Here is a 21,029-nt window from a genome sequence, read left to right on the forward strand (position 1 = left end):
ACTGTGTTAGCATGAATGCCACACATGCTCAGTTCTCTGGAAAGTAAGAACAGGAGAGTACAATTATTATGATAACCTCCTTCTCAAAAGAAATGACATTTTTGCTCTAAAATTTCCTCTTCAAGTAAAGCCAAGTTACTCCATGGAATTTATCCTCAGAATAAATGAAAATTTGTGCCAGCAGATATTTTTAAAAGTCCTTTTATCTGGTTGCCAATGTTATGATAGCCATTTCTTTCCCATCCGTTTGACTCGTGCCAAATGCATCCTTTGCAAGCCTTACTGCCATGTCCATGTCAGCAAAGCTGCAGAGGTATTTTGGCATTTGACCAAATAATTGCAAATTGTCCCAGTTATTCAACTGGAGAATTCATTTATTTTGGAGCTAATGACAGATTTAAAAAAGCGGGCCTTTTCAGGTAAAGCACTAACACAGATGAGAAGCCTGCTGATGTGCAAGTCCTGAGGGTTTACCAGGTCTTCCTGCCCCTCCCTCTGTCCTCAGTAATCAGCCTCCCAGAGCAGTGCTGTCAGCTTTCCTTGGCTGTTGCCCGAGAGAGATTTTGACGACTGCAGTGGAAGAGCCTTGTCTACAGTCACTGACTTGTGGGTTGAGGCTTGGGGAGGTTGGATGTGGCAGAGTCTCATTTGCTGCTCTTGATTGGGCTGTTGGTTTGCGTGTGTGTTTATATTTTTACACAGATTTTTTTTTTTAATGAGAACATGTGGTAGGACATTTCTTCACTGCTGTGGTTACTGCTGTTATTATTAAAGCCAATCTTTCTACTTCCGACCCTCCACTATCCCTCAAAGAAAACTCTGTAAAGGACAAAGGAAAAACATTTAATCCCTGAATTATTTGCCATGACTTAGATAGATAGATAGATGGATACGGACCATTTCTAAAGTCTTTATTGAATTTGCTACAAAATTGCTTCTGTTCCATGGCTTGGTTGCCCAGCCATGAGACATACGGGACCCTAGCCCCCTGGTCAGGGATTGAATCCACACTCTTGCACTGGAAGGTTGAAGGCCCTACTTGCTGTGCCTTTGGATACCTAACCCAGAAATCTTAGCTAGAGCACTGTTTGCTCTGTTTCCTTTCCTAAAGAAAAAAAGAGGGGGGATTGTTTTTGCTTATGTTAGAGTCACCATTATGTGTTTGAAATGTACTATTTGATAATCAGTTTTAATTACCAAAGATTAGAAGGTGGGTCGGGAAGATCCCCTGGAGGAGGATATGGCAACCCACTCAAGTATTCTTGCCTAGAGAATCCCATGGACAGAGGAGCCTGGCAGGCTACAGTCCATGGGGTCACAAAGAGTCGGACATGACTGAGTGACTAACACTTTTCGCTTTTTTCATTTTCAGAAAGTGCAGATGAGTATAAAACCGTAGAAAATCTCAAAAGTCATACTCACCAGGAAAAAGAAAAAAAAGTTAAAATCTTAGAATAATGTTTTCCAGATACTTTTCTTTCTTTTTCCTTATTTTTCTTTTGCTTTTTGTATTTCATTCCAGGATGGGGTATGCTGTATAGTTTATTTGGGTGCATACTAGTGTTTTTATATAGACAGCATTATTTTGTACTGACTACAAAACCTGTTTCATTCATGTTTTAAAGAGGTCAGAGAGGGGAGGCAGAGTAATATCAGAAAGATTATGCTAGAATGGATGACCAGGGGAAATCCTTTCTGATGAGTGACATTCATGGTGAGATATTAAGGTTGAAATCTGTTCATGCTAAGAATGCAGAGAAAGACATTGTAGGGAGACATAATAACAGCTGAGAAGATTTTCTGTGGGGAGAGACCTCATCTTCTTGCACCTAAAAGGACCATGAGTTGAAGCCCAAAGGGAAGTGGAATGATAGGGTAAAAGTTTGGCAGGAATTGGGTCATCTGTCCTTCTAGGCCAGGCTTTTTTCACTTGATATATTATGACTGTCTTTCCATGGTCAGTAATCTAAAGGCAGTAGTGTGTGCTGTTAAGAGCCTGGTCTCTGGAGTCAGATAAATCTGTTGTGTAAACTTAGTCTAGCTAATTAATGTCTCCAAGTCTTAATTTCCAGATCTTTAAAATGGAGGTGGTTATGGGCACTACTTGATGGGGTCATTGGAGGAAAAGTCAGATAATATGCACAAAGCAGTGAAGAACCTGACACCACCTTTAATCACTTTTATGGTGGAATTTATTCAGGATACATTGACAGAGTAACCAAGGGCTTGCTCAAGAAAGGTTATTTAGCAGAAGCTATAATGGAGCTTCAAATAACAAAGCTTTGAAAGCCTCAGTTTTCTTCTTTACCACCTTTGGAATGAAGAGCCGAGGTGCTCCATTGGCTGGTGTCCTCATCAGAGCCAAGTGCTGTTACTGGCTTTTAGCATATTAAGGGCAGGACCTTGGCCTTTCCTGCTCTTTCTCACCTGGCAACTTACTCAGCACTTTTGAAGGAGAAGATGGTCAGTGAATCCCTGTGGAATGCACGATAAACAGTCATGGCCACCATGAACCTCAGCCTTTCCTTTTCCAGAAGGGAGACTACATATAGAAAAAATGAAGCAGGCTTTATAACATGTTTAAAGTATACTGTGACTTTTAAAAAGGAGGTTGAAAATCTGTAAGATTGTAAGATTCTTATAAAACATGGCAGTGTAGCTACTGGTACAGCTCTGCAGACTATATAAAGTGGCATCGTTGTGACCGTCCCCTTCTTCTGAAGTGCCACATTGGCTGCTAAATATATCAAAGATCACTTCTGCATGTGGCATCGATATTGACATATTAATGATTTTCTCTGGTTTGTGAAATTATATGTATTTAAATATTCTTGTTTATATGTCTATAATGAACACATATTATCCTTGTGTTGAGAAAAAAATGGAAAGCAATTCAGAAATAATATCCTTTCATTGTTTTCATCCAGCTCTTCATGCAACTTCACATTCATAATCCTAGCATTTCCAGCTCTAAGGACCATACACACATGTGTTTTTTAGAATTTAAAAAATAAGATCTGCCAAGTCTTTCAAATACTGAGATCTTAACACTGATGTGGCTTTCAGTAGGGTACCTGATGGGTCATTTTTTAAATAGGCAGTTTACTCTCAAGAGACATGAATTTTGATTTTTACTTTGGTCATTTACTAGGCATAAACTCTTAGGCTTCATCATTTGCAAACCTGGGAAAACAGTGCCTCCCTTATGTAATTTGTAGATTATCTGGCAGTTCACATTTGATAGGAAAGTACTTTTAAACCATCAGCACAAACACCAGCTGCTGCTTCTTGGTTGTGATTCAGTATCGCAGTGTCTTACGGAGGCCTGGGGGTTATTTTTATCTAAAGTTACTTGGACAGTTATTTTACACTGAGATAATTTGTGATTTATTGAAACAGTTTCCTCTTCATTAGTGGACTATTCTCTTTGAAAATTGGATATTAAAATTTATGATTTTTTGTGGGAACAGTGGAATGTGACCTGGATTGCTCCTCCATAAACAGATTTTTTTTTTTTTTTAATATTTTAAAGTGTTAATCAGACCTGGGGATCTTTGCTTTTCCATCCTTAGACCAGCCAGTGCCCGTTTTTAGGTTAGGCAGTGCCTGTTGCTCAGTGTTGAATATAGGAATGTTTCCTCTATTCATGGTTGGTCAGCTGGCTTGGAAAGCCTGGATTCTTCACTGTGACAAAGCTATAGAAAAATATGGTCTGCTTAGGTGACCACACTGGAAATGAGATGGGTTTTGAGCAGCTGGGAATTTATTACTTCAAGCTTCCTTAAACTCAATAGTCCAATCAGCTTCTTGATGCTTCTCAGTTTCATCTTTCACCAAAATATACAACATCAAATAATGTTTGAAAATATCTTTGGTGCTCAGCTTATGGGTATTTTTTTTGATTCAGTGAGTAACAAGGAGCTACTTGGCACTGTCAAATATGGAGTGCTGGCTTATCACACAAGTGAATGGATCAAGAGGGACTAGTGACTTGATGACCTGCTGGGACACCCCCTCCCCATACTGGTAATACCTGGAATTGATCTAGCCCCTCTGTAAGATTCCTGAGATCCTTCCAGATGAGAGCACAGTTATTCCTTCTACCTGCTGCAGAGACTGGAAAGAAGTGTGGTAATTACTCTGGCCTCTGGGCATCTAGAACATCAGTGGAGCTTTGAGGTTTCAAGAAATGCTTATTCCTCTGCCCTCAGGACAGACCCTGCCTTTCCACTGGGATGAGAGCCTCCCTCTAGTACAGTGCTGCCCAGTAGAAATGTCATGTGAACCACATATATAATTTAAATTTTTCTAGTAGTCATAGAAACATAAAAAGATGAAAATAATTTTAATATATCTGATTTAACTCAGTATATGTAAAACATTATTTCAACATATGTCAGTACAAAAATTATGAATTGAATATTTTAAACACTTTTTTGTATACTAAGTATTCAAAATCTGGCACATAATTTATACCCATAGTGCATCTCTATCCAATACACGATTAGTTACATTTCAAATGCTCAAGACCACAGGTGGCTAGTAGCTGCCACACTGGACAATGCCTGTCTAGTTTATTCCTTACCAGCCTAGCCAGTAGTGGAAGATGCCATTTCTGTGTAACAGCCTTTTCCCCTCAGATAATTATTGGTCATCTATTTTAGTATATGTGCTGCTGAAGCAAGCACAATTATTGGTTATCTAATATTGACATTGTTTACTGTGTCTTGATTCAGTGACCACAAAACTTGAATTTCAATCAATGACTCAAATTCTGAAAATGATAACACATGGTTAGTAGTATAAGTAGAGTGAAGTTTCTGAATATCTATTAATTGCATCAGACAGAATCTGCTGGATAATAAGTTTTTTAAAAATTGAGAGGATAGCTTGGGATCATCTGAGTCACAATTATAGACTATATGGAATACAAGATACTGGCTTTGGAGGGGCTCTGGATAACCTCACAAAATGTGAGTGATTTTACAAAAGTAGGTGAAATTAAGGTAGAAGGATGAGCTCATGGGACTGCTGTTGAAGAGACATAGTGTACTGTTAGATGATGCCAGACACAGAAAAAATTTTATTAGAGAGGATGGCAATCATCCTGGCCCTCCAGTGTACTGACGGGCATTGCCAGTTACAGTCATCAGTTTGTTTTTGAGGTTCACCTTTGTTGGGCATCTCCTGAGTTACGTGAAGAAGGTCTACCAGCAATGCAAACAATAGTACTGCCTTTTAACCAGGTGCTAACCTATGTTAGTCAGCATTCTAAGGGACTTACCTACTTTTTATAACTTAATTTTCACAAAAATGTTACCAAGGAGGCACTATTATCATCTCCATTTAATGGACGAAGAAACTGAAATATAGTGATGTTAGGAAATGGGCCAGAGATCACATGAATATTAAGTGGAGGAATCAAGACTGGCCCAGGTCTAGCCAGTCCTCAATGTTATATTTTAGTCTACACTGTTCCCCCAATTAGACAAAGCTGTGGCTCAAAATATAAATAACTAGTCATAGATTATAAACACATATCTCTATTAATGGAGAAGCTTGATTACATGTTGTCTGCTTTTAGCTAGGTTAGATTGAAATTAAAATATTAAGTGCACTTAAATCATTTAACTTATTCAAGAACCAATTCAGATGCCACTTTCTATAAAGAGCCCTGCTTCAAGCCCCTCATTTGGGATTCATCTCTCCTTTCTCTGATCTCCGCAAACAATTTACACATCTCATGATGCATAATAACCTTCTCCTTTAATTGTTGTTATAGATGAGCACGTTTTATCTGCTTTTCCTCTCTAGCTGCTACATGTGCCTTATTTTAATACAAAGTATCTGCTCAGAATGTATGTGTCAAAAGGATGAGCTAAATGGCTAGATTGACAGACAGATGAGTGAACGAGTTAATTAATAAATGAAGAAATGAAAACATTCTTGCCCCCTTCAAAATAAGAGAACTGTTTTGCATAAATTACCTTCAGAGTAGATTTGGGGTTAAACTCTTTATGATGATTATTTGCAACATAATTGTTGTAAGGGGGCCAGTTTTTTAGAACCCAAATCGTCATGTACTTGAAATATTAAAGATGTCTATTATGTATGCACTGGTTTATTATCTACCACATACAGGCAGTTCGTCTTTGATTTCACCGAGCTGGCTTCATACATTTTAGAAAACATCTTTTCTCCTGACCCTCCTCCAAATTGTACCTTGGCAGGGAGAACACTGATCGCTTTGGACGCTGCAGAAACCACCGTGTGCTTTCAGCAGGAAAATCTGTTTCCGTAACTGGTAGTTTTCAGGGAACAGGGGCCCTGTTTACTCTTTGTGACAGGTTTTAGAGAAAAATCGTACAGTGATGAGCTGAAGCACTGTGGAGGACCTATCACTGATCTTGAAGAACTTTTCTTGGGATGTCCATTATCTTTGTCATCCCAATGCATGTGCCAGACTCAGGAAACAGAACAGAGTTGTGTCCCAAGTGGAAAAAAGATCACCCTATCAAAGGTACTTTGGACAGCATTTGAAATGTTTAGAAAGTAGCCATGTAAACGTGTTGTTTCCTCTCCAAACTGGATTCATTCGCTCATTCATTTGCTATTTATCTATGTATATGTCTCTCCCCTCTTATTCCAGAAAGGATTTATAGTGGACAGAGGAGCCTGGTGGGTTACATCCATAGGGTTGCAAAGAGTTGGACATGATTGAAGTGAGTTAGCACGCATACATGCACATACATATCAAAACATTTTTAATTCCAAAATATTTGGAATGTTTCTATAGGTCAGAGGCTAGAGTTTTCCAGTGAATTGATCTAAAGAACTGGAGTCTTCTGACTCAGACATGAATTCAGTTATGATATTGCTCTTTTTTTTTTTTAATGTAGTACATAAACAGAGTAAAACACAAATGTAAATTTATGATGGCCTTTTTGGTTTTTCAGATCAGGCAGTCGTCTACTTTTGATTATGTATAAAAGAAATGAAAGAGCATTTTTTCCCATTACTCTGTCTTCTGGATTTCTCTGTAAATGATATTTCATATACTCTGTTGTTGCGGTTAATAATGAAGTGTAAAGATAAATGATTTTAATGAATGTATTACTTGCAACTGTGACATATCTCTTTTCATTGATATCACTGGAAAATTATTATAAATTCAGTCAAATGAAGGTGCTTAAGGGGAGCAAGGTCATGCTAATAGAGAACTGTATTCTTTTATTTTACTAAAAAATTCCTGTTAGTCTTTTCCTAGTATTTTACCTTTTGCAGATGATTTCCTTGACTTTATTCATGCCTCTGTAGTTTCCACACAAGCATCTAATTGACCAAGAGCAGTGAATGAAATTATTGCATTTTCCTGCCAAGCAAGTTTTGGAATGCATCTGGTACTTAACAACCCATTACTTTTTTATTTATTTCACTCCATTAACTATTATGACATCATAACTAAAAATGTTGCTTTGGTTATACTGCATAAGCCTCCTTTTCCCATAATTTTTTTGAGGTGGTAAATGTAATAGTTCATTCTTCACTGAGTTGCTACCTGCTGAATCCCTACTAGGGTCAGCTGGGAGTTTTATGGAAAGGACTTGACATAGAACTTCATATGCAAGGGCCAGTGGCACTTGCTAAGCTATGGAGTGGGTCACCAGGATGAATAAAGTGTTGAGTTAGCAGAGGATGTAACAGTGTGTGGTAACTTTGAAAGGCAGAGGGACATTTAGCTCAGAAGCAACCACTGACCCTGAATCTGTCCTTTAAACCTCTGAGTTTACGCAGTCTGTGATGGCATATTTTATTAAATAGCTAAAAGATACTGGGGCTTCCCATGTGGCACTAGTGGTAAAGAACCCACTTCTCAATGCAGGAGAGGTAAGAGGTGCCAGTTTGACCCCTGGGTTGGGAAGATCCCCTGAGGAGGACATGGCAACCCACTCCAGTATTCTTGCCTGGAGAAACCCATGGACAGAGGAAGCTAGTGGGCTGTGGTCCACAGGGTCACAGAGTCTGACATGACTAAAGCAACTTAGCACGTATGCGGATGAAGGCATAATGGTAATCCTTCACTTGAAGGCATGTCAGTGTTTGCATTAACATGTAGGTGCAAGGCATTTATTAAGAATTCATAAATAACATTGGCTGGTGTGTTATTTTATTTTCTTCATCATCTTCATCATCATCAAATATAACCCATTACTTCAAATACCTGACACTGCAGTTGGGGAAAATAAGGTTGTGAGTGTGTGTGTTTATTAGAGATAGGGTCGGATTCTTATGAAGTGTTACTTTCATTGCCAATGTGGATTTTGCAAATGACCAACACTTCCCAAAGTTTGAGGGAAGTTGTTGAGGTTGAATATTGGTAAGAATTTAGGATACCAGAACCAAGGGAACTAAAAAACATAGGAGCTAGGTAAAAATGAGACTCACATGAACACCCAGAGGTGCCATCATCGTGCTTGGTCTGAGGAGCAGAGTTAGAAGCCACCGGGGGTGTAGATAGCAGTCCAGGGGAACATGCAGTGAACTGTGTTCCTCTCCTGAAAGGGTGTTCTTGGAAGGTTTCCACGTTGATTTGCTTCTCCTTTCCCACTACTGCTTGGCCACACCAGAGACATTAATGTAAGAAAAATTAAGTGACAATAAAAATAACATTGTTAAGACATGCCTCAAGGCAGAATGACTGTCAAGTACTGGATGATGGTGGAATGAATTGTGCTGGAATCTGGAGGACATAGGTGTCTTATGGCCTGAGGTATAAAGGACTCCACTATGAGAAAGGAAGCTTTAACTTGGCTTCTGAAAAATTGGGCAGAAAGAGAGGATCTTACTTATCAAACATATTATCTGACACCTGCTTGGCCAGACTGGAAATCTTAAAGTTAACCTTTCCTCCATCCCAGCACCCTGCAACGAAAAGAAAATAGATACTCACTCTAGTTGACTTTAATTTCTGAAGAATCCCTGGCGTTTATTCCTGAAGTTTCACTTCCCAGCTACCCCTCCTCTCCTCCCACCCCCTACCCCCCGCCCCCAGTGTATTCCTCCCAACCTTTGATCATAGGGCCATTTGATCTTAGTAGACATCACTATCGGTCTTAAAATAAATATTTCATGAGATCAGTTTGTTGTGAATGTTTAGTTTTCCGACTTTTCTCCCCAAATAATACATGCGTGTCCAATCCAGAAAATTTTAAAATAAGTTTCATCAAAATGAGATTCAAAGAATCTGTAATTAATCCAACCCCAAAATGCTATTAATAATTACAGTGATTATTTTTGCTTTTATTTCCAAGTTTACCATATTATGAGTAACATTGCTATATCAATAATATTCATCATATTTGACAAAATAAAAGCTCACTTCTAATTTGATTAACCTGCTTAATATTTTGTGAACATCTTTTCTTCTCTCATGCATGTACTTCAGTAATGTCATTTTTTCAAGGATAATTTTAGAAATGTATATTTCTTGGTCAAGTTATATGCATGTTTTTAATACTTTTGGTATGTATTGCCAGATTACCTTGAGCACATTTATATCAATTTATGTCAAATGGAAGTTTTTGAGAGTGCTCCTTCTTGGATCCTTAGCCAATACTGAGACTTGTAATACAAATAAATAATTAATTAAATGCTCTGCTACTTTGATGTGAGGAAAATGGAATTTCATTATAGTATCATTCTGATTTCCACTAACTTAATTACTAATGAGCTTCAGTTTTTTCTTCTCTTCTATCATTTATTTATATTTTCTTAATTATGATTTGTTTACTCATAATATTTGTCTGTATTGTTTTGACAGTATTTTTTACTTTGTTATCTGATTTGAGAGATGTGTATGCTTGATACATATCTGATTTGAGATTTTGTGTATATTTCTTTATATTAAGAATAGTAACTCTCTGCCACATATGCCAATTTTTATTTCTCATGTCAAATATCTCTTTCTGTCTTTCCCTTGTGGTTTAAGATTTCCTAACAAAGATCTTCCTCACTCTAATTATTCAAATATATATCTGTATTTTTGCCTAGCATGTTTATGATTACATTTTTCATATTTAAGTTTCATCTTTCTTATGTTATTTTGGATGAGATTAAAGGATTCATTATACAATTTTGGCTGTTTATAAGATGTGGCCTCTTTTATTGTTCTGTTTATTCCTTGTAAGTAGCATCCATTGTAACATTAAGATGAATTTTCAATATCTAATAGTACACATCATGTAAAAAAAATCTGGTTATCTTCTTTTTTCCATATGAAGCTTAGATTTATTTGTTAAAATTGCAATATAATTTCTAGTGGAACTTATAGTTCTACTAGGAATAGTTTACTTGCAATACTGTTTCTAATTATATAGTAACATTTGTGTCTGTCTATATTGAAGTCTTCTTTTCTGCTCTTTAGGGAAATATTGTGCTTTCATTCATGTAAACCCTTATGTGATAATTTCTGAATGTTTACATTTTATCCTTGTCTCAGTTCTGGATCTAAATGGAATCTCACAAATATTAGTCTCCAGTGTGATATTAAGGAAAATGCTTACTATTGCATATTACTAGACATTTTAAAATTAGAAATAAATGTTAAAATATTTCTAAGGTTTATTTGGTCATCTAATGGTATATTTTCCCCCATTTTTTGACTTAGTTATTTCAGGGATTAAATTTAGAATATATTGGGGCTTCATTTTAGAAATATATTGATATTTACTTGCATTATTGAACAAATTTTATTATAATATTTTATATTATTGCAGTATTCTTACTGACTTAATAATATTTATGAATTTATATTTATATTCACATGAAAAATTCATCTCTAGTCTTTTGTTTTTCCATCTTTTGGGGGAGTTCAGCATTTGGCTTTAGTTTATGCTGAATTCTTGCTCAATTTACAAACCATTTCATCCTTTTCAGTGTTCTAGAAGGTACAAAATTTGAACAAATTCACCCAAAAGCTGGTTTTGGAATGGTAGTCCTCAGAAAGTATTTTTAAAATGGGCAGAAGATCTAAATAAACATTTTTCCAAAGAAGACATACAGATGGCCAGAAAGCACATGAAATTATGCTCAACATCACTATCAGAGAAAAGCAAATCAAAACTACAATGAGGTATCACTTCACACCAATCAGAATGGCCATCAGCAAAAAGTCTACAAGCAATAAATTTTGGAGAGGATATGAGAATAGGGAACTCACTTACATTGTTGGTGGGAATGTAAATTGGTACACCCATTGGGGAGAACAGTCTGGAGGGTCTGTAAAAAACTAAAAATAGAACTACTATATGATCCAGCAATCCCACTCCTGAGAAAAATCATAATCTGAGAGGAAACACGCATCCCCATGTTCATTGCAGCACTATTGACAATAGCCAACACATGGAAGCAACCTAAATGACAGTTGACAGAGGAATGGATAAGGAAGATGTGATACATGCTCACAGCCATAAAAATGAATGGAATAATGCCATTTGCAGGAACATGGATGGACCTAGAGATTATCATACTAAGTGAAGTAAGTCAGACAGAGAAAGACAATATCGTATGATATCACTCATATGTGCAGTCTGATTATTTTGTAAAGTTACAAATGAACTTCCTTACAAAGAAGCAAACTTGAGGATATTGAAAAGAAACTTATGGTTACCAAAGTGGAGAGGTGGGAGAAGGGATAAATCAGAAATTTGTGATGAACGCATACACACTACTATACATAAGACAGATAATCATCCAGGACCTACTGTATAGCACAGAGAACTCTACTCAATTTTCTGTGGTAACCTATATGAGAAAAGAATTCAAAAAAGAATGAATTATGTATATGTGTAACTGAATTACTCTGCTGTACTCCTGAAACTAACACACTATAAATCAATTATGCTCCAATAAAATTAAAATATTAATTTTTAAAAAATTGTTCCAATTACTTACTGGCAAAATTGTAGAATGTCTTGGTTGTCCTTAAAAATAATCCCAGGGACAGTGTGGGGAGCGCCTGTAGGAATCATACGAAACTTTGAGTTTCATATTCATGTGGGAGTTGGTTTACTGTATACTTTTTCACTTTTATACACATTTGACATATTTCATAGTAAAAAGTACCTAAAATTAAATAGCCTGAAAAATGTTTTCAGTGATTATTAACTTATTTAGGTTTTCTAATGCCTCTAGTTGCTTTGGTAATTTATACTTTATTAGGGGTGGCATGAGATTTTATTATTCTTAAATGTGTGGTTTTATCGTTTCCTATGTCTAACATAGTCCATTTCTATTTTATCTCTGCTAATTAGATTAGAAGTCTGACCGTTTAAAATCATCTTTCTGTACTTCTGATCGTATCACCCATCTTAATCACATTCAGAATTTCCTGTGGGGCAGGCAGCAAGGCCTTTAGGACTGACCCCCAGCCTGCTTCTCAAACTATAGCTCCAGACTTATTCTGTCTCCTATTTTCCCACATTCTTCAAGAGATACTTGGAACATTCTGTCTCCTCTGCCTGGGGTATTGTCAGCTTGAAAACACCCTACTTATTTTCCAAGACCCCTGAAGAATGTTCCTGGTTTTAAGTCTTCCATAAGCTCTCGTTTCTCTCTCCTGTCCCTTCTCTGTGACACATAACCTTTCAATCAGACTATGGTGTAGGCTTTTCTATTCTGTATTGTTTGTGTATTTAGAAACCCACCTTCTTCTTTCCTCCACTCACTCTGCTAACAGAGGCCCTGGTACCCAGGCATGGGGAGGATTTTTTTTCTAACTTCTTTTTAAAAAAAAATTACTTTTAATTGGAGGATAATTGCTTAACAATGTTTTGTTGGTTTCTGCCATGAACTATGTGAAGCAGCCATAAGTATACATATGTCCTCTCCCTCCCACCCCCCGCACCATCCCACCCTTCTGAGTTGTTACAGGGCACCGGGTTAAGCTCCCTGTGTTACACAACCACTTCCCACTAGCTGTCTGATTTACATATGGTAATGTATGTGTTTTAATGATCATTTTCTCTATCTGTCCCATACTCTCCTTCCCACATTGTGTCCACAAGTCTGTTCTCTATCCTGCGTCTCTATTCCTGCCCTGCAAATAGGTTCATTAGTACCATTTTTCTAGATTCCATATATATTCGATAATATACGATATTTGTTTTTCTCTTTCTGACTTCACTTTGTAGGCTCTTTTTGTTTCATCTACCTCACTAGAACTGACTCAACAATCTAATACTATTAGAAAACCCTAAAGATACCATCAGAAAATTACTGGAGCTAGTCAATGAATTTATTAAAGTCACAGAATACCAAATCAATACACAGATATCCCTTGCATTCCTATACACTAACAACAAAATATCAGGAAGAGAAATTAAGGAAGCAATCCCATTAACGACTGTAACAAGAAAGAATAAAATACCTAGGAATAAACCTACCTAAAGATACATGGGGAGAATATTTATGGGATGGGGATGCTATGGGACAGGCTGTGTCTCTCCCTCGGGCCAGCAGTCTTATTATATGTCCCCAGCGCTGAGCAGAAGTAGGTGCTCATTAAATGTGTGCTAGGTGAATGGTGAGTGAGTGGGGTGGGCATGATACATTCAGAAAATCAGAAGCCCAATGAGGCTGGACCCCAGTGGGATTAGTGGAGAGAAGTAGTGGAAGATAACTTTGGGACATGCTGTCAATCACAGTTTATGAGTGGGAGTGAGTACAAAAGGCAAAGAACATGTCCATGGGCTTTTTGAATATGATAATCTAGTGCTCTTTGGTATTTAACACAGAAATGTGTATCATTTCCAACTCATAATTTACAAGAAGTGATGTTTGTGTTAAGGTAACAACAGTATGTCTCTGAAACACATTCTTATCATATCTAAATCACTTTTTCATCATTTTCTTTAGTGTAACTTCATCAGAATGACTGTAAAAGAATTTAGAAAGACAGTTGTCTCAACTCCAGATCTGTTCAGGCAGAGAGTATTGAGCAGTCTGTGCTGGATGGGCTGACTGTGGTCTTCCCCTGAAGATCAAGGCTATTTTACAGGTCCCCTTGTAGGGTTATTCAGATTTCTTGTAAGCATGAACTACATCGGTGAGCATAGTTGGGTGGAAGGAAACCCAGTAATGATGCAGTCCAAGTGGTTTGGTTAAGTTGGCCATCAACATATGCAGACAGGGAGTGCAGGTTTTCTATCTTATAGTCTTTTTAGACTTCTGACTATAGTTCAAAAGTAATATGTTAGTCAAGTCCTTGGGCCCTTTTTGATAACTGGCTCATTTACTTCTCTGTTGGTATCATTTAGATGGCAGAACGTCTGTTGGAGGAAGATGGCCAGAATTCATAACAATATGTTTATTGATTGGATTATCTATTTAATAGCTACTAGTCTTATAGTTCTTGTATGTTTAGTTACTATTCTATAGTTCTTGTATGTATGTTGAGGGTGAGAGAGGAGGGATATATGTGACATTTGCATACTATATATTTTCAGGTGACAGAGAAAATCAGGGTCTAAAGGAGGAGAACAATTCTGAACTGACTTTAGATTGCTAAACTTTCATCTAATCTATTGCTCTGTGCATTTGATTCATAGCTACTGAAGTAGATACATCTTTTGACCACTGTAAGATTTCTTCTCCACTGTCCTGCAGGCCCCAATGGGCTTCCCAAATAAATTGGAGGTAGTTAACTGTTATCAGCAATTATATTGGCAGCTATCAAAATGATTAGAGTTGTCCAAAGATCCAGCAGACTTTCTTGAGAAACATGCAGTATGAGCTGGATAACCACTTGGGAGGCGTGATGTAGAGGGAACTCAAGCACAAGACATAAAGTAGCATTGGTCTAACCTAGCTGACTTTGGTATAAAATTGGGTGTTTGAAAGCTGTTCAGGAAGATAATTCCAGTTGACTCTACACTGTTCAAAGAGAAGAGAATGAATTAAGCGCATTTCCATGTTTCTAGAACCTAACATAGCACATGGTATTATGTGGGTACACATTAGATGTGTATGGAATTAGATCTGAATCTGAATAATTGATTACAATGTCATACTCCAAGGAAATTTGTAAAGGCTGACATACTGAGGTTGTGCTGGCAAATATGAACTGCAAATTGGAATTAATTATCCTAGTCCTCTTTAGGGAAGTACTTTCTCTTGTCAATCCAGATGAATGATGCAAAAACAACTTCTGGAATTGAATTAGCTGGGTAATTCTTGACTTTGCTCAAGACTTTAAACTGGTGGGAGCTTTAATGGATATTAATTAGTGTGAAAGCTTTTTATTCTTTGAGGGTCTTTTTCTTTTTTTCCCTGAAAGAGAAATCTATCTTGATTGACAGATGGATCCCTCTGTTTCATGTTTTATTGTTTTTGAAGAAAGGGGCTTTGATTTCCTGCCAGGGAGCTTTCATAAAAGGACCTTAGCATGCTGAGTCCTGATTAAACATCAGGGAAAGGTGATGATTCTTTTGTATAGCTCTTTCCTGAAAGGTGAGGAAGCCAAAATTACAATGACTCTAGGAAAGTTATCTGCTGAAGGACCACATTCAGCTACAGGAAAAATCAAAAATCAACCATTGCATAGACAGCAATAATACTGGGATGCAAATGTCATTTGTCCCTATTTTATGAATACTTTAAAAAGGTCTGTACAAGAAAGGGTCATAATGATACTTTAGTGGAGAGAATATCAGGTTAGTTTTATTTATTGCTGTAGAGTCTTGACCTATATTGAGAGCTTTTTATAAAGTTAAATAGATTTTTATTTAAGGATTCTGCTAATTTTAGCAAATAAAAGAGATTTACTTTAGTGACAGGTGTTTGTCTAAATTAAACTACTCACATTGTTTTTAAATCTTCTGTTGTGGCAAACCTGTTTACTAAGCCTGTCCCCCACCCCCACCCCCCAAATCAATGATCAAATTCAATTTATAAGTAAACAGAGCTGATTGTCAGCAAGGTTGAGTAGCAGAAAGAGTGGAGTCCTTGAGATTATAGTAGTCTCAGCTTTAATCTTCAGGTGTAGCCTGGCTATGCCACTTGCTAGTCATGTGGCCTTGGGCAAGGTTTTAACTGCTCTGAATATAGTAAGTGTATACATTGAGATAAACGTATTTACCTGGCAGAGGGATTGTGGGAACTTAATCAGATAAAATGCCCAAAGCATCTAATGTGCTCTGGATTTTATAGCACTGCTTCTGGCAGCCACAATAGTATAATGTTAAGACTTCAAAATAAAACTAACCAAAGAGATTATAATTAATGGTTGATTTATTGTTATTACTCTTAGCCAGAGATAAAAATAAATTAGTATAAAATTTGGGGGTCATTTGCAGTTCTTTTAATCACATGACCATATAACATTTATTTATTTTGGGTTTGGCCCAAAACACATTCCAAAGCTAATCAAGAAGTGCCTAGAAGTCAAATGCCAGTTTATCTTTTCCTTTCTCTTGCTTGTGCCCATGAACTGAATTCTTAATATCCTATCTCCTGTAATTTTAATTTTTCACATAAAGGAGACTATTCATAGTCTAAACCTACTAGAAGTTAAAGTTGGGTCAAGTGTTCTCCTAAAAATGAATACACTCTTGCTAAGATGACTAATTCCAGCTCCTAAAAGTGAATATTAAGTATCTTGGGATCAGCTTAATATGCTACAAATGAGCTGTTTGATTCATTATTAATTAATGTGAATAAAATCATGAAAGTTGAGGGGACTTCCCTGGTGGTCCAGTGGTTAAGACCTCGCCTCCTAATGCAGGGGTGCAGGTTAGATCCCTGGTAGGGGAGCTAAGATCCCACACGCCTCACCTCCAAAAACAAAACATAAAACATAAACAAAACAAAACATGCCTCACCTCCAAAAAACAAAAACATAAAAAAGCAGAAGCAGTACTGTAACAAATTCAATAAAGAATTTAAAAATAGTCCACATTAAAAATTATTTAAAAAATCATGTAAGTTTAGGACTATAACAGGAAATGACAACCTATGTATGTTTAGTTTAGTCTTTCTATTTGTTTAAATCAATTGATTTTATGTTTTGGAGCCCTTTGAGATTTACCGCATAGCTCAGAAGGCATGGTAGCATCCTTTGGAGAGCTTTTCACACAGTCTTCGGTGCCAGTCCTTGAATGCAGAGATTCTGATTTAAAACTTCATCCCCCTATCCCAACCCCCACCCCAACCCCACCCCCTTCCCAGGCAGTTCTCTTAAGTTTCCAGATGCTTCCAATGCAAGGCCAGAGTTGAGACCAACAGCATTAGGGGCTTAAAAATCTCAATATTGATTTTAGTCAAGAGATATGAAACTACTTGAACTAAATAGCTATATAAAAATACATTGTAAAGAATATAATACTGTATTTTAAAACATAAAAGCTCACGGTTTATCAGGCATTGTGTCTGTACTTTTCAAATTATAAAAGCATAAAGCAAATTAAAGGAACAGTATTATTCTCCATTTTTCTTTTCCACTGAAAGCTTGATAAGAAAAGTAAGCAGAGAACTGCTGAAGTGATTAATATGTATCACACCTCTCCCCAAGAGGTCCAGAGACATGAGGCCGTATGTAACTGGTATTCTTTTTCTTTTTTTATGACAATTAGGAGTTATATTTAAAATTCACAAACCAGGGATTTCCCTGGTGGTCCAGTGGCTAAGATTTTGCATTCCCGATGCAGGGGGCCCAGGTTTGATCCCTGGTCAGGGAACTAGATCCCACACGCCGCAACTAAGAGTTCCCATGCCACATCTGAAAGACCCTGCATGCCACAACTGAGACCCGGCTCAGCCAAAGAAATAGATAAGCAAATATTTAAATAAAATTCACATGCCATTTGGTCCAGAAACTTACATTTAAAAATGTACCCAGCAGGGATAGATTTTCATGGCAGCATTACATGTAGTAGCGAAAACATAACTATCCTAAAGGGAGGGATGACTGAATAAGCAGCAGGTGCAATCACAGTGTAGACCTCTGTATTTAAAATGTTTATATAAGTGTATCTTTAGGTATTGGGATGAATTACATCACTTATCAACAGAAACAGAATAATTTTTAACATATGATACTATTTTTATAAATATAAACTCATTTTCACCCGCTGTAAACAATTTGAAAATATGTGTGTTTTCATAAAAAAGTTAATTAAATTTTTGGCAGCGCTGGGTCCTCATTGCTGCCCAGGCTTTTTCTCCAGCTGTGGTGCACAGGCTTCTCACTGTGGTGACTTTTCTTTTTGCAGAGCATGGGCTCGAGGGAGCGTGGGTTGCGGTGGTTGTGGCATGTCGGCTCAGTAGTTGCAGTTGCCTCTTTCTAGAGCATGGACTCAATAATTGTGGCACACGGGCTTAGCTGCTCCACCTCAGGTGGAATCTTCCCGGATCATGGATCGAACCTGTGGCTCCTGCATTGGCGACTGGGTTCTCTACCTCCGAGCCATCAGGGAAGTCCTGTGATTCTTAATATTTTGGAAAAAGATCTGCGAAGATATTCACTAACGGTTAGGAATGATTAAATCTGGAGAATGGGTTTGGGGAGTAAGGGAGTACTTTTTATTTAACCAACTGTTTATTTATTTTTAATATTTAGAATCAACTGTTACTATATTTAAAACTTGAGAGAAAATGAGGCAAGCTCTCCTCACCCTTAGGATTTCCATTACTTTAAAAAAAAATGACATTTCTACAAAGCAGAGTGCACTATATTGTAACACTTTTGGAAAAATTTAGCCAATCGTGGATAACATCTTAAAAAATATTTAGCTTTATGTACAGACACCCTCACTCCCCATCTGCTCAGCTCCTCAATGTTTCTAAAATTCCAGCAGTACTGATCTGAAAAAAAGTTGGATTCCTCTCAAATGGACCTTGATTATGTGCCTAGGAATTAAACATCATAATTTTTTGAGAAACATCTATAGAAGTTGCAGTAGGGACTTCCCTGGCAGTCCAGTGGTTAAGAATCCATGCTTTCACTGCAGATGGCATGGGTTCGATCCCTGGTCAGGGAACTAAGATGCAGCCTGATGCGGCCAAAAAAAAAAAAAAAAAAGTTACAGTAAATCCAGTTGTAGAATAGTGAGAATATTTGTAACTACAACAGAGTGCTTGGATTAAATTCCATTTCCAAATGCTCAAAGGCCGTGTTATATCATGTCTCAGTGTTCTGGAGCCCAGGCTTCTCCCTTCTAAGGGATAATGAAATCCATTCACCTGATTCTTTATCATGCTTTTCATTTCCAAGCTTAGGAAGAAATTGCCCGTAGTATATTTCCATAGCCATCCAATTCCCATGAATAAAGCCAAGTTGAGGAGCTCAGTGGAGCTCCAGGATCCAAAGGCATTCTCACTGTCATTGTACTCTATCCAGTGGTTCTGAACCCCATGCACTCTAGAGTCACCTAAGTTGATTTCCCCAAGAGAATGGTTGGACTGAGCTGGCCAGACATTATTAATTTGTAGAAGTCCTCCAGGTGATTCTGATTTGTGGTTAAGACCAAGAGTTATGTGTTTAACTGGGTCCCTTTCAGGAATACTGTAGACATTTTAGTTAAATACTAAATTTGTCAAGGAAGCTTTGCTAATAACCAGATCAAGTTTTCAAGTTTTTTCAGGTTAGCCCAAGTGCAGATGAAAGACTTGCCCATTCTACCTCAGAGTCTCCGTGTTCCTCCCCACCCACCGCCAGTCCCATGATCCTGGGCCTTGGAGCTGTGTTGTTGTTGTCTTGGAGCTTTATAGAGTGGTTCCATGTGGGGTGGCCCAGCTGAAATGAGCTCATGTGTGACACAGATCATCATCATTGCCTTCTGTGCTATTGCAAATAGGACTCACGAGTGCTGTACGGAGGGTCACTGTTGGCGTGCAGACCAGGGAATATATTCATTTTCAACCCCAACTGATATGCTTCTGTTCAATTCTGACACTAACCATCGGGAGTTCTTACAGACCCTGCAAGTTAAAGAACATGGTCCCCCATAGGACTACTCTCACTCCAGACCAAATGGCTATACATCTGGGGGCTCCCGTGACCCTATTTGAGCTTGGTGATTTACTAGAATAACTCAAAGAACTCAGGAAAGTGCTGTACTTATGATTACACTTTTATTATAAAAGATAGAACTCAGGAGCAGCCCAATGAAGAGACATGTAGAGCAAGGTTTGTGAGGGTCATCTAAACACAGGGCTTCCATCCCCTCTCTTTGGAGGATCGGAGCTCAACATTGTCCTGAACATCAATGTGTCATTCACTAATCAGGAAGCACCAGCTTTGGTGTCCCAGTTTTTTAAATTGGGGTTTCATTACATGGGTATGATTGATTGAACATAGACCTCAAAATCGAACACAATCTCCAACCTCCCTCATCTCTTCTTTCCTTGAAGGTCAGGCTGTTTTAAAATCCCAACTCTCTAATCACAAGTTTGGCTTTTTGTTGAGCAGCCCATCCGGAGTCATCTCATCGCATTAGTATAAACTCAGGTGTGATCCAAGGGGCTCTAAATAATAAAGATACTTACTTTACTTGGAAAATTCCAAAGATTTATATTCTCCTTCCCAGGAAGCAGAGACAAAGACCAGTCAAAGTCTTTATTATACAACAGTAGCTCTTTTTGAAGTCCCTGGATTGGTAAAGGATGCTCCTGGCAGTTCTCCTTTGGTCCACTTATCTTTGCTCATGTTTCTTATCTCTTCTTGGAAAGGGGTCTGAGGATTAGTGTTCCATTTTCCAGGTTCTCCTCTCTGCATGTCCCTTCTTGGGATACATCCATGACCCTACCCTCTTGCATTTCTACCCCTACATCCTTTTCATTCTGAAAACTCTGAAAACGTAAATAAAATGAAACAGCAACAAAAACTCCACTTACTATTCTTTTTCCCTAAGAACTTAATTGCCCATTAACCCTAGAAGAGGAAGTGGAATTTCAGGATATAACAGTTTCTAGAGGGACTGTATTTCTACAAGTTTAGAGAGTAAAGATTTTGCATTTCATTCTTCAAGAAAGAT

General features: G+C 37.6%; 1 protein-coding gene and 1 non-coding gene across 8 annotated transcripts in view; both read left to right on the plus strand.

The window, feature by feature from the left end:
• Positions 1-21,029, plus strand: part of NRG3 (neuregulin 3) — a 1,171,842-nt gene that overhangs the window by 39,548 nt on the left and 1,111,265 nt on the right. The window lies entirely within an intron of this gene.
• Positions 17,660-17,732, plus strand: TRNAG-CCC. Its single transcript has one exon. It is a non-coding gene; the product is annotated as a tRNA-Gly (tRNA).

This window comes from Cervus elaphus, chromosome 15, assembly GCF_910594005.1.
Source record: "Cervus elaphus chromosome 15, mCerEla1.1, whole genome shotgun sequence".
Taxonomy (NCBI): Eukaryota; Metazoa; Chordata; class Mammalia; order Artiodactyla; family Cervidae; genus Cervus; species Cervus elaphus.